This window comes from Dermacentor albipictus, unplaced genomic scaffold (assembly GCF_038994185.2).
Source record: "Dermacentor albipictus isolate Rhodes 1998 colony unplaced genomic scaffold, USDA_Dalb.pri_finalv2 scaffold_22, whole genome shotgun sequence".
In the NCBI taxonomy this organism is placed as follows: Eukaryota; Metazoa; Arthropoda; class Arachnida; order Ixodida; family Ixodidae; genus Dermacentor; species Dermacentor albipictus.
This window is the reverse complement of record NW_027225576.1, coordinates 1,917,655-1,932,299: the sequence shown is the minus strand read 5'-3', so window position 1 is coordinate 1,932,299 and position 14,645 is coordinate 1,917,655. Positions and strand designations below refer to the sequence as shown.

The 14,645-nt window shown below is 44.9% G+C and overlaps 1 protein-coding gene and 1 non-coding gene across 2 annotated transcripts in view; one reads left to right on the top strand and one right to left on the bottom strand.

Annotated features, from left to right (window-relative positions):
• The window catches only part of LOC139052373 (uncharacterized), a 224,955-nt gene that overhangs the window by 139,671 nt on the left and 70,639 nt on the right, over positions 1 to 14,645 (top strand). The window lies entirely within an intron of this gene.
• On the bottom strand, positions 10,297 to 10,370 carry TRNAT-AGU (transfer RNA threonine (anticodon AGU)). Its single transcript has one exon. It is a non-coding gene; the product is annotated as a tRNA-Thr (tRNA).

The following is a 14,645-nucleotide window of genomic DNA, read 5'->3' as shown; positions in this document are numbered from 1 at the left end:
TTTTCCTGGCATAAAGACAGGTGTCGGTACCCAGAAAGCGACATTGGTAATGCCACCGTTTGCTAGCAGTCAGGAGTTCACTGAATCGGAAGTAAATGCAACATATGAAACTGCGTCAGTACGAATACATGTTGAGAGGGTCATTCAACGATTGAAAATATTTGATATCAAACATAAGATTCCGTGTGAACTCACATCTTATGCAGATGCAATCCTGCATATGATAGCTATAATAACCAATTTGAAAAGTCCTATCTTTGCAAAACAGTGAATGAAGAGGGGGACTTGCCCTGCAAAGGACGTTATATGAAGTGTATTTATTGTACAACCCACATATATGTATATTTTGGTGTAAGTATCACAGCCAGCACATCTCTAATTGTATCAAAATATCACAATTTTAGCAGTGCAGATGACAGGAAGTTGATCACGTTATTGATGTGTCTATGCTTGAATACACAGGAATGGCATGCTTCCAGCCCTTTCACGTGTATGCGGTTTTGTTTTGCAGTCCACATTTTCATTCTTTGGGTTTGCCTCATAGGCCTGCACATTCATGTAATGCCTTCAAAAAGTGCTGAAAATAAAAGCGCCTCAGCTTTGGCACTGCAGACAGCAGGAAGTCACTGTCTTTCTTGACAGGTATCAATAGCATGTCTACGCTCGAGTACACATAAAAGTGGCACACATCGAGTCCCAGCACATGCATGCAGATCTGAACTTGAGTGAAGTACTGATGACTACGTCGTAGGGAGATGACTTCATCGCCACACAAGTAATTTAGCAAGGGCTTATTCTTCAGTGTGGTGTTTCTACGGCTGTACGGGCACTTTATTTCAAGCCGGATGGTTTCTCCATGTTTGTCTCTGAAAAAAAAAACACGCTGGTGTGGTCTGAACAAAATAAGTTTGCGGAACTCCTTACCTAAATATGCCGTCAGCTGAACATGCCAGCCAAGGCTCCTCGGGGCACACAACTAATCCGAATTCTGCGACTGTCACCTCATACTCTTTCTGAAATGCTACACGAGCTTTTGGCTCCATTGTCACTCCATACTGGACAGAGGGACCACTGAAGGGCACCTCCATTACCATGCGCTTTGCACGGTCATAAAGGCCCTCCTCAGGGCAAGTCAGGATCCTGTGTTCCTACAAAAAAGTTTTATCACTGATAATAAATATTCACTCAATGTACTGAGAAAAATGCTTTCCTGTCCATTCCAAATAAACGATGTGTCCCACCTTTGTGGCAGTAATTCTGGGAAACCTTTCGTTTCCCCAGAGAGCTTTGTTTGCCAATATATGTGTACACAAAGTGGCTACATCCCCTGGTTGAATTGCCACGTATTTTCTGTAAACTTGCAGAAGTGGGTCAGGCGACCTACACGGGGAATGCCAAGAACAACTGATCGGAAATTCTGCATCTTTATGCAATCCATATAACATTTAGCTCTGCCTGAATGGTGGACTACCCTACAATTAAAAGCATTGGTCAGTCGTGCAGGTATAAAAAAATTACTGACCTCTCGATGAAGTTGATCCTTTTCAGAATGAGCCTGCCCTCGTGCAGCTCAGAATAAAAGCAGTGAAATATTTGGTAAATTCGTTGCCAGTCAAATAGGTTTAATGAAGGTGACCCAGGAGAGATGGCTTGTGTGGGCTCAGGAGGTAAGCTTTGGGATTCTGCACGTAGGGCATCCACTAGTGGGCAATTTATGCTATCAAAGAATTGAAGGACGTGAGTGACGGGAAAACTCTTGGCACGCACTGAAACGTGAAAACATGGTCATTAATAAGTGCTCTTCAATCTGCGAACCTTGTGATAAACAATTTCAGTCAGATGAGCGTTGTGATGAAACCCTACCAGGCTCTTTCAAGGTGCCTTCGACTAGTAAGTGCTTGGGGTAATATTTCCTGGAAGCAGGAACGCCCCACGCTCGTGGTCGACTTGTTTTGCTGTCGCACGTGGTGGTGTGCACAAACAGCGCGACAGCAGCAGCGTGTTTTCATTTTCCAGCCACTCCTGCCTGGCAATCGCATCTCGCCGCCAGCACCCTTCTGTTTTTGTCAACCTAAAAAATTTAACTTTCAGCTCTCAAACAATCCAATTAATATTTGGGCAACTTACGTCAATCTTGACAGATCTCGCAGGTGCGTTGATTCTGGTTCGCGGTATGCACTTCGCCGTGATTTCCGAACCTCCATCATGCAGCAGCTCTTTCACGTCATACACATGATCGGCTTCTAGAAGGAGTCGTCCTTTACGAAGGTTCCCGCCGCGGAAAAAACAGCTTAGTTCTTTAAGCTCGCCGAAACCGGTCGCCAGTAACGTGGGCACGCCGCTCGACATGGCTCGCAAAGCTCCCGCGCCCGAATTGGCGCGCGCACATCTCCCACCAGAGTTTATCTCGTCGCCGCTCAGTGGCGCTACCAGTCAGCCGACGGTATCGCCGTCTGGGTAACTGCACGGACCCTATAGATGCTCGAGGACGACTTAAACAATCCCTTTTCACTTCTGGTGCGTGCATTCTGAATAAGAAAGAACCCACATATTACTGTCTTGCCAACGAAACCTTTTTTTCAATTGATCTCAGCATAGTCTCTTCTATTCTGCCTGAACTCGAATGGGAAGTTACAATCTTTACGGAAGCGACCACTTCCCCATACTGCTACGAACACTTAAAGAAAATGAATATCCACCACAGGCTCCTAAGTGTAAGATTGATACAGCTGACTGGGAGATATTCCGAACTCTCAGTAGCATTTCATGGGATGCCATGTCCTCGTTAGGAATAGATGCTGCTGTGGAATATTTTACAGCCTCCATAATAGATGCCGCAACTAAATGTATATCGGAAGTAAATGGCCTGGCATGCAAACGGCGTGTCCCGTGGTGGAACGACGATTGTAGGATCGCTCGTAAAAAAAACAACAAAGCGTGGGGGTTGCTACGCGTCTCTCCCACTGCGGAGAATCTTATTAACTTTACTTAAAGTCCCAAGGCAGGAGAACCCGCCGACAGGCTAAAAGAGAAAGTTGGCAAAAGTTTTTATCGAGCATAAATTCCTATACAGATGAGGCCAAAGTCTGGGACAAAGTTAATAGAATAAAAGGGCGACAAACATATTCACTTCCTTTGGTAAACACACAAGGTGAAACACTGAAAGATCAGGCACACTCACTTGGGGAACACTTTGAAAGCGTGTCGAGTTCAAACCATTATTCGCAATCCTTTTTGAAATACAAACAAATAGAAGAACGTAAGCCAATAACACGAAAATCCAGACAGAATGAACCTTATAACCGGCCTTTCAGTATTGCTGAGTTGAAAGCTGCCTTGAACACATGCAAAAGCTCTGCACCAGGACCTGACAGAGTCATGTATGAAATGATCAGAAACTTACATACTGACACACAACTAACACTTCTCACACTTTTCAACGCTATTTGGGCTATGGGGTGTCAACGTGGGTAGACAGGAATGGATTTAGGATCAATCCTAACAAAAGCTCTTGTGTTCTTTTTACAAAGGGAGGACTTATCCCATATCCTTGCTTAGAACTGTCTGGACAGCAGATACCTGTAAACAAGGAACATAAATTTCTAGGTGTCATACTTGACTACAGACTCACTTTCGTCCCCCACATTAAATATCTGAAAGTAAAATGTCTGAAAACAATGAACCTAATAAAACTTCTATCCCAGACTACGTGGGGTAGTGACAGGAAGTGCCTAATGAATCTCTATAAGAGCCTGATTCGTTCACGATTAGATTATGGTGCCATGATCTATCATTCTGCTGCCTCGAGCGCACTAAGGACGCTGGATCCTGTCCATCATCTAGGTATCCGCCTAGCCACTGGCGCTTTCAGAACAAGCCCGATCGAAAGCTTATATGCCGAATCAAATGAGTTGCCGCTCCACTTGCAGAGATTATACATCAGCTTTACATATTTCCTTAAAGTACACTCCAATCCTGAACACCCATGTTTCAATACCGTTACCGATATGACGTGTGCTACACTTTTCCGCAATCGTCCGTCTATAAGACAGCCTTTGTCGCTGCGTGTGAAGGAGCTTAGCGATGAAATGTATGTCCCACTCCTCGAGCTTCTCTTAATGCACCTAACCAGGCTCTTACCCCCTTGGGAGTGGCAGGTGATAGAATGTGACGTATCCTTTCAAAAGGTCACAAAACACGCTCCAGAGGTCGAAATAAGAATGCATTTCCTACAAATCCAGTACAAGCACTCGTGCACAGAGTTCTAAAGGAGTGTCCTATGCAGCCGTCGGTCCATCCTTCTCCGAATCTCATGTACTACATCCAGAAACAAGTATCTTTACGGCAGAGGCCTAGGCATTATGGTCGGCTGTAAAGCATATACGGAAATCAAGGCCCCAAAAAGCCGTAATATATACAGACTCCCTAAGTGTGGTGAAGGCCTCAATGTCACCCTACAAAAAGAAAAATCCTCTGCTTACAGAGGTCTGTTCTGACCTGTGCAAAGCTTATCCATCTAGCCAGCATACCATCATATGCTGGGTACCTGGCCACAGGGGAATCGAAGGTAACGTTCTGGCAGACCAGATGGCTACGTCCATTGCACCCCCTGCTGGTATTATTGCTGCTTTGGTACCTCTCACGGATCTGAAACCTTACATACGGACAAAAGTGCGAAACCACTGGCAACGCATGCGGGACGCAGAAATAGATAATAAACTGCACGTTATAAAGCCACAGTTAGGTTTTTGGCCCTCCCCAACGAAATCTCGGCGAACAGATGTCCTATTCTAATCGGACACACATTTGGGACCCATCATTTTCTACTTACTGGAAGTGAACCTCCAACCTGTGGTAGATGCGGTGAGAGGCTGACCGTCCTCCATGTGCTCTTGGAGTGTCGGAAAGCAGAACCTGAAAGAAAGAAACATTTTCCGCTTGCATACCATAATTACATCCCTCTACACCCGGCTATGTTTCTTGGTAAGGAACCGCTTTTAACACCAAGGCAGTCGTCGACTTCTTAAAGGATGTAGTTCTACACGTTATAAGCCCATTAAATTCGTAGAGCATCCTCGCTCTAGAGGATGCCGCTGCGATAATTGTTTTGAACAGCACATGCCTCCAGGCCCTTGTGTTGTAACGGCTCTGAGGAGGCAGTAGTGCTCTAGCATATCTTACATAACCTGATATATATATAACCTGAACTAAGCCACGGCGCCGTCGCAGTGCGCTCTTTTGCGTGTTCAATGCAAGTGCCGGTATTGTCCTGTGAACCATAGAAAAAGGGCAAAATAAACGAATCAAGGCACCGGCGAGATTCGAACTGTTTACTAGACAGGCGCTTTAACCAATTAAGCCGCGGCGCTGGTGTTTTTTTTTTTTTCTTTCTTGGTATTTATTACAGTAGCAACAACCCGATATTCACCAGTTGTGCATAGTAAGAGAATGGAGAGCACAATGATAGTCACTCAGAGAAAAGGCATCGTTCATACTGTGTGTAGAAATGTGGTTTCACTTTAGAAGGGTGGTAAGGATAGGCACCTCACCGAAATGGAGTACTAGTCCGGCTGGGTATCAAGTCCATCATAAACCTCCTTTAGGTGTAGGGTCATTTGGATGAAATTCACCACCATTTCGGCGTTTCGGTCCATCATTCGCGTTCTCCGCAAACTGTGCATTCCGATGAGAAAAAACATATCGAAAGGTGCACTATTATCAGCGGTCGGCAGCAGGTATCGCACAGTATGAGCGTTGATGTCAAAGTCTTGTTTTAAAGTCCGTTGGAGGACATCCCAAAATAGTATGGCGTTGCTGCTGCTAATAAAACAATGTTCAATTGTCTCTGACACGTCACAAAGGCGATAGTTAACAGAAGAGACAAAGATACCCTTTTTCTGTAGCCATGTTTTAGCCGGTATGGTTTCACTATGAAGTTTATAAAAGACAGTTTTGCAGCAAGGGGATATATACATTTTACGAACTCGCGTTAGAACATCGTGACCTGGCCATTGAATGTATAGTGATCGGTAAAATGGAGGCAGAAAAAGCATGGACAACAGATCTTTGTATGATGTTTTACGCGACACAGAGTACAAGTATTCAGGGGAAAACCGAACTGTCAGGAAACGAACCGCCAAGTAAACTTCTTGCATGAACCCCCACAAGCATAAACGCAAAAAAAAAATTCCAAGAAATGATTAAGTCGGGTAACGCATTACCAAGTGTGACTTGCATGAATGACCGTAGTATAGGATGCGATGTATCGAGAAAAAAGAAGAAACGAGACACTATTTGCCGCACATAAAGATGTACTAAACCCAGCCCACCTTCACTAATGGGCCTGAAAATATCGTCTCGCCTCATGGGCTCAAAAGTTGAAGACCATACGAAGGTTCCAAAGTTTCGGTGAAAGCGTTGGATGTAGAGCCTGGCACAATGCATAACTTGCAATACATAGTAAATTTTTGTTGCCAAGAACTTATTGCAGGCCTCGGCTTTCCCAAAAATAGAAAGTCGGTGTGGTACGAATGTCTGGGCGTAACTTTGCAGGGCTGAAAGTTGTTCTTTCCAATAGTGTGCGCTTAATTTATATGCGTCTAGCGGCACGCCGAGATACTTTGGCGGGACACCGGTCCAATTAAAGCCTGCAAACTGTTCTTGTGTATAGCACCATGAGCCAAACCATAAGCCTAAGCTTTTTGAGGAGTTTATTCGTACTTCTGATACGCTGCCAAATTCCTCTATTGTTGATACTACCGTTTCAACACTGGACTTATCCGTGCAGAAGAACGCTAAATCATCTGCATAAGCTAAGACATTTACTTCATTACCAAGTATATTGAAGCCATGGATGTAACTTGACTGAATTACGCTCAAGCATAGCGGTTCCAGATAAAGGGCGAATAGTAATGGGGACATAGGGCATCCTTGTTTTGCCGAAGAGCAAATGGAAACGGGTTTAGAGAGTTGGCCATTAATAACTAAACGAGTAGTACAACACGTATAGCAAAGCTTAACACCTTCAAGCACAACGGAGCCAACATTGGCATGCTCCAGAAGTGTAAATAAATAGGAGTGACTGACACGATCAAAAACTTTAGCAAGGTCTACCTGGAGCATCGCAAGCTGTTCAGTGGAACCGAAACAGTATTGAAGGGCTGTACGGGCGATATGTATGTTGGTTTGAAAGGATCGGCCCCTAATTCCACACGTCTGATGGGAACCAATTAGAATTGGCATCGAAAATTTCAATCTATTCGATAAAACTTTTGCAAAAATTTAATAATCCACGTTTGACAGTGTGATTGGTCGGTAGCTTTCAACAGAACGCAGTTTCTCCTTATCTGAACTTTTTCGAATTAAAACTTTGTGGGTTTTGCAAAAAGATTGTGGAAGGGCGTCTACCTCTAAACTTGTAATAAAAATGTCCAATAATATGGGGCTGATAATTGATTTGAAAGCTTTGTAAAATTCACAGGAAAGTCCACCAGGGCCGGGTGTTTTCGACAAAGGCAGCTGATCAATAGCTAGCTGAATTTCTTGTATCGTAAGGGTATCGCTAATGAATGCACATTCATCATCCTGTAAAGTTTTACAATAGACAGAAAACTCTCTAAAACTTTTGCATCGTGATCTTCGCGCCGAGCACTAAACAACACACTGTAGTAAGTTTTGAACTTAGAAATTATGTCATTCGTATTTGTTAGAAGACTACCTTCGGAGTAAATTTCTGGAATTACTTTGGAAATAGCGTGACGTCGCTCGTCAAGTAAAGCTTGACGTTTTGGTTGCTCAGACTGCAGAGCACGCCTATTTCGAGATCGAACATGCGCACCCCTGTAACGCAGTGCATCATACTTTTGCAACTCACATTTAATATTTTCTATGTCAACAATGTAAGTGCCTGGCAATTCGCATTCCATCTGATAAAGGTTGTGTACGCTCTTAAGAAGTATTGTCTCTTCATTCTTTCTATAGAATGCTTTCAGCGAGCCAATTTCAATAGCCACTGTACGAACCCCTTGTTTAAAGAGTTCCCAAGTTGCAAATAACCGCAAGTCAGTAGAAAGATAATTTTTTAGGGTCATGCGCACGCGATTAATAAATTCCTGATCATTTAGGAGCTCAGAGTTAAGCTTTCAGAGTGCCCACTGTGGTCGGAAATTGGTTACAGATTTCTCACCAATCTTTGCGATAACCACGCAATGATCAGAGAACGAAACTGGGATAGTAGTGCAGGACAGTTTTCGGGAGAGGAGGGATGAAGAATGATAAATTCAATCAAGGCGGGCATAAGAGCGACCTTGAATTCGTGTATAAGAGCGAGCTCCCTGTCCCGACACTCTTATATCAATGAGCCCTGCATTTTCTATTAGATTAGACAAAACTTCACCACTCCTGTCCCGCTGAGTCTTAATGCCGCTTCGATCGCGCGGATCACATACACAATTGAAATCTCTCATTAACACAATGCAACGATCACAGTCCATTAGACTACGCACAGTATCAAACAAGACAATTCGTTTTGCAGCGTCATTAAATGCATAGACGTTGACTAATCGCCATGGCACACCCTGCAACATAAAATCACAACATGTATATCGACCTTCAGTGTCTACATGGTAACTAAGCGCTGAACAAAGTTGGTTCTTTTTCAGAAACAGGAAAGAGCCCGCGGATAAACCAAGAGAGTGTGAAACGCAGACATTATATTCCGACAGAAAAGGTCGCAAAGCCCTTTCTGTCTCGTCATCACTCTCAATCTTCGTCTCCTGCACGGCGACGAAGTCGAGGCACTTCCTAGACAAAAGCCGGCGAAGCTGCGCCTGTTTCTGCAAAGACCTAAGGCCTCGTACGTTCAAAGTTGCGAAGAGAAGTTGCTGGGACAGAGCCATCGTGACTACCCACTATTTAGACTTAATTCTCTATGCGGTCGGTCCTCGAGGGTAACGGTGAGGCTCTCTCCGAACCCTCACCAGGCCTTCTGGACTGTGATCGCCGGCACTTTCCTGAATGTGTCGATGTTTTGCGGCGACGCGTTTTTCTTGTGGTGCTGGCCGTCTCGCTGTCCGTGCTTGATTCTGATCTGTTAGTCGCACGGCGCTTCGGAATTGACGTATCCGCGCTACTTCGTCTGTCCTCTGCAAGCATAGCGCACGTGCTGAGATGCTTCGGTGTAGCAGGTGAGTAATCAGCGGCTGTCTCATTCGCTGGCTGGGCGGCAACTGGCTGCGTAGTAGCGGGCGCTTGTTTCTTTTCGGTACTTTCCTTTTCCACGGGCAGTTCTGCGATGTCGTTATCTTTAACATGTAGAGGGGCCTTACTGGCACAGCTGGTATCCGTGGAAGAGGGAACGTCTCCCGTTGCATCGAGAACCTCAGTAACATCCATTATGTGTTCCTGCAAGCTTTCTTCCTGAGGCCTTCTCCTGTGTCGTAACTTGTCGGCGTATTTCACAACACATTCTTCATCTGTGTGGCCAAAGCGTCGGCAGGCTTCACGACGTGGGGTTCTGCAGTTTCGACGAATGGGTCCAACCTTGTTACAGCTGAGACAAAGCGGGGGCCGGCCTGAAAACAATACAAGGCTCTGCGCTCCACAGACGTTTAGCAGATGTGAAGCGTCGCCCACGCCGACTCCATCGGCAAGAGTCAACACCACGTCACGATTTAGGGTACGCATTTGCTCCATTTCCGATACTCTCCAGCTTTCTACTGATATGGACTTCACTTTCCCGTAAGCCTGGAGCGCATCTCGAACGTAATCGTCTTCCAAACTCTCAGGAAGCCATAAAAGCCTAATTTTTACTTCCGTGGGCTCGAGGTCAATAACGAAGCAGCGTCTACCAGTTACGGATAATTCTCCGCACGTGACTAGCTTTGATTTTGCAATTGATGATTTGCACGTCACCATCCACACGTGCGACATCTGAAATTGACGGATGGAACTTATTTCCTTCCGGTCAATAACGTTCCGAAGGGTGTCTCTGAAGTCTTCGGCTCTGTACGGTCAACCACTTAAGTCAGCATGCAGGAAAACGGAGTCCACAACCAGCTTACCGCTAGGAAGACGAGGTATCACAACACGGTAGTCATTGCTGCTGGCTGAAGCCTGAGCAGCACCTCGGCCAGGGGCCGATAAATCCTTTGGGGCGGAGAACATGAAAAAAGCGACCGATTGGAACGCCGTCTTCTTCAGCCACGGCGCTGTTTGGAAGTGCGCTCTTTTGCGCGTTCAACGCAATCGGCGGTATTGTCCTGTGAACCATAGAAAAAGGGCAAAAGAAATGAGTCGAGGCACCGGTGAGATTCGAAGTCACGATCTCCTGTTTACTAGACAGGCGCTTTAACCTACTAAGCCACGGCGCCGGCGGTGGAAGTGTGACTGCGTGTCATTGTAGGCTCGTAGATAGCCGATTGACCCAATTTATTCGTCTCATTGGCTTTCAGCTCACGACGACGGCGGCTCTTTGCAGGTCGCAATACCGGATCTCGCGGGCGCCTTCAAAGTTTGAAGAAGTGCCTATAGATAAAAAGCCGTAGCTGCCAGCCGGCTATACGAATGCTTATATGCAAAAGGCGGCGTCACAGGGAGAGCACAGTGGCAGGCCAGTTGATGGCTTTTTGTTAGAATTAAAATCTGCCGTTACATTATTGCTAATATTTTTCTTAATTTGCTCGATCAACGAGACGAAATCAAGGACTTGAAGGACGCACAAGTTCAGCAAAATCGAGATTATGTCGCATTCGTTCAAAAGTAGATTGCCGTAACTTCCGTAACAAGGTGCTTTACTTTCGCTAGGAGCGCGACGATTAAAAGTGAAGTGAAAAGTACGAAAGAGCTTACAGCACTCTTTCCTGCTACTTTCTTCACTTTTCATGTGGATCGTCGCGCTGCTATAGCCAAAGATGCAACATCACAAACGTGCCCTTTTAGCCGCCCTTGCGAATGTGCTTTACCCCACAAGTACTTGCTTGTATTTAGATAAACGATGGTCGTCCTCATTATAGACAATGTGCGACGTGCTTCGACTAGTTAGTGCAAAATTCATATTACCTGCCTATGTTTCGTTCGTGAACCAGGCACCAAACTCCAAAGAGCAGTCCGGAAGCTGAAATTACCTGTAGTACTCATTCTATTTAACAGAGAATTCTTCATTTGAAATGACTGCTGCTTCAGTTACAGCAATACATTTATTCTCAATAAGTGGTGTTTGTAAGCCGAGGGGAAGGGCGTGTAATAGCGGTAAAATCTAACGATAGGCCTTTGCATTAGTTTCCAAGAGTAATTAACTGATGAGTTGATATTATTGGACAGAGTCTGGATAATAATGGTATCGATAATATCTGGGATATAAATTAAAAGCTGAAGACAATGGTGGTACATGGAATTAAACATGCAGACGTCAGGAAGTTTATCTGGTGTAACAAGATATGTGTGGCGATTTTATAACAGCTTTACAAAGCAAGAATCGTTGAGCAAATTAGTGCTTGCTTATACAGAGCAAAAGAGGTCCTGAAATCTAAACGAAGGCAAGACAGACGATTGCATGAGGGCCCCTTCAGTCACTAAATTTATTGTCGGTCAGATGCTTTTTGGTTGTTGTTTTTTGCTGGCTTTTTTAAGCATCAAATTTTCACATATGTACTGTCTCTGGAACTTAGCATTGTCACTCAGGGAGCAACCTTTTTAGGAGGTGTTCTTACCACAAAGTTTTATTGTCCACTTTCCCCTCAACTCTGCAGCTGCTAGCTACTGGCTGGCTGCTGCTGCCTTGCCGATTATGCAACACCGACCACTATTTAAGTTCAAGTGAGTTTGTGTGAATGGGTACGTGGTGAAAATCTTGGTCAATCTCCCAGAATGGGGACGTAGACTCTGAGTAAGTGCTCGAATACACAAGCCGAGCAAGATGTGACCCAGTCGGCAACAGACATAGCAGTCGGCTAGGGATAAGTGACAAAGTTCACAACAAAAGCAACCGAGTTTGCACAAACAAGTGAAATAAATAGAAAAACACCGTGGCACGCATTGAGCGAGGAGCGGAGGGTGATGGGGAAACGAAGCATTCACTGACCGGAAATCAAGAATATTAGCTGCACAGAAGGGAATAACTTAGCAACAGTAGCAGCCGAGTGTGCAAAAAGAAGTGAACAAAATCAGTTTTATTGTGAAAGGCAACAGGAACAACGGCCACAACGGAACCAGAGCGGGCATTGAGCATTTTTCATGGAGCGAGGATAGTTGAGCTACATAGAAGGGAATTGAAGTACAACATCGAAGAAAGCTTCTCTGATAACTGATTCCCCTATAAGCGTGAAAATGGCCAGTATATTTTCAACAGGACTACGCAGAAAGCATGAGAGAACGACGATGACATTATAGGGGGTAGAGCACCAGTGAAGCTGAAAATATGAAGGGAGTGGGCCACCTTCCCTTACGTTATCGCGCATCGGGGCGCCTTGGCGTCGGCATTTAGAGATTTTACCTCAAGTGACAGCAGAGAAGAGACCTTCCAGTCGGAGCGAGCCACAGCTCTATATTTCTTTCGTGGCGAGAAAAAGAGAGATCACGCAAAGTACACCGCACACACAGACGACAGCGACAAGTTGGAGCCAACTGAATCTTACGTCACAATACTCTTTTTTTTTATGTAAAGTGCCTGCAGCGGTTCTTTATGCCAAAAAAATTATTTACGTGATCCTGCATTCTTGATGTCTTCTAATGGTATGGTATGGCAACACATTAATGAAGTCCTGCAGATCGTGAGTCTTCACGAAGTGGGTCACTCCCACGTGGAATGTCCTTGCTCTAATTCTTCCGAGGGCAATTTCTTCAGAAACCCTTATTTCTGTACTGATGCTAAAAAATGTTTTATGGCACTTATTTATCAATGAGCTAGCGCTTTGCGGCCTGATATTCATGGCGAGCAAATATTTAATTGATGCTACGCGTAGGTTTTCATGCTGTTTAAAGGGAGATAAGTTCTTATTAATTACAATTTTTTTTGTTACTATCAGCCTTATCTCTGTCATGGCTTTTCTGAAGTATTGCTAATACTCAAAGGTAGACAGTTTGACAAAATATGAGGTCCGATGCCTTTTCTATTGTCGGCACCCTCGCTTATATTAGAGACGCGTACACTCTGGTTGATGTGAATGCCTACAATGTAGCAAAATATTAAGATATAACGATCCATTGTCGTAATGGTGTGCAGAATTCTGTGACGTAGTCTGTATAGAGGAACTTACCTTTCAGCTGCGCCAAGGTGCATTACAATACGTGGTATTAACAGTGAGAGCAATGGGGCTGCTCCTCTCGTGGTTTGGCTCTGAGGCTAAGAGGGTAATAAGGTCCGGCTTCTGAGCAGCGAGGAGGTAAGGCCCTATGTGACACATGGAACAATATGGCGCCGCAGAGTGAGCGGTGAATTGAAAAGCTAAAGAATGACCCTAGTTCTACGAGTACTATTCATTATTGGCATGCTTGCTGCAGATTCATGCAAAGAGGGTTTAATTAACAATGTACACTAACACTTTGTGTTGTAATAATAATAATAATAATATTTGGGGTTTTACGTGCCAAAACCACTTTCTGATTATGAGGCACGCCGTAGTGGAGAACTCCGGAAATTTCGACCACCTGGGGTTCTTTAACGTGCACCTAAATCTAAGCACACGGGTGTTTTCGCATTTCGCCCCCATCGAAATGCGGCCGCCGTGGCCGGGATTCGATCCCGCGACCTCGTGCTCAGCAGCCCAACACCATAGCCACTGAGCAACCACGGCGGGTACTTTGTGTTGTGGCGAAATGCGAGACAATTACGAACGATTGAGTGGTGCAGTGTTTCTCAAACTGTGGGTCATGACATACAAATCGGCCATGAGCATTTTCTGTGGGTCACGGAGCGTTCAACTATGCGTGCAAAGTGGGGCCCTATAACATAAAACTATTCCAGTCTGTTTTCATTCCAGTCTTCTGACGTCGTACTTACGCAGTCGCCGGCGCGCAAGCATCGGGCGGTAACCGGTCGCGTTGTTTAAAAAGTCTAATCAAACGCTCTCCGAGGTCACTTCATTTTACATTCAGAGCGAGTAGCACTGATTACATTGATCGTGAGATAAATTTGTTTTTCCGAGCGTGAAAGAAGCCCGCGAATACACGCAAGGTGAGTCGAGTGGCCAGTCACGCGGGAATTTGTGTGCGTTCGCGGGCTTCTTTCATGCTTCGAAATACACTTTATCTAGATTGTATCGAGCAACAGAAAGCTGTCCCGGCAGCTTTTTCATGTTACTCTGCAATTTTCTCATCGACAGTTTTCATGTAATATGATAGTTGAGAAGTTGATTATTTTACGAACATTAGTTATCCAATTAGACATACTGAAAAAAATCGGAGTATCTCCAAGTGATGGCCAACAACATTAGCTTAATTTTGTCCAACTAGGTGGCATTTGCATATTCTTAATGTTTGGCTCAAGTGTCGTGGGACACCCTGTATATGCGGATAGCTTTAGTTGAAACTTTTGCTGCGTGAAAGGCACTGGTGTCGCTTGAAAGGAACGATCCGGCCGATGACAGCAGGAGAGCTTGTACAAAAAAGTGGACACCCGATGTTAGCACCATGTTACCAGCAATATCGGC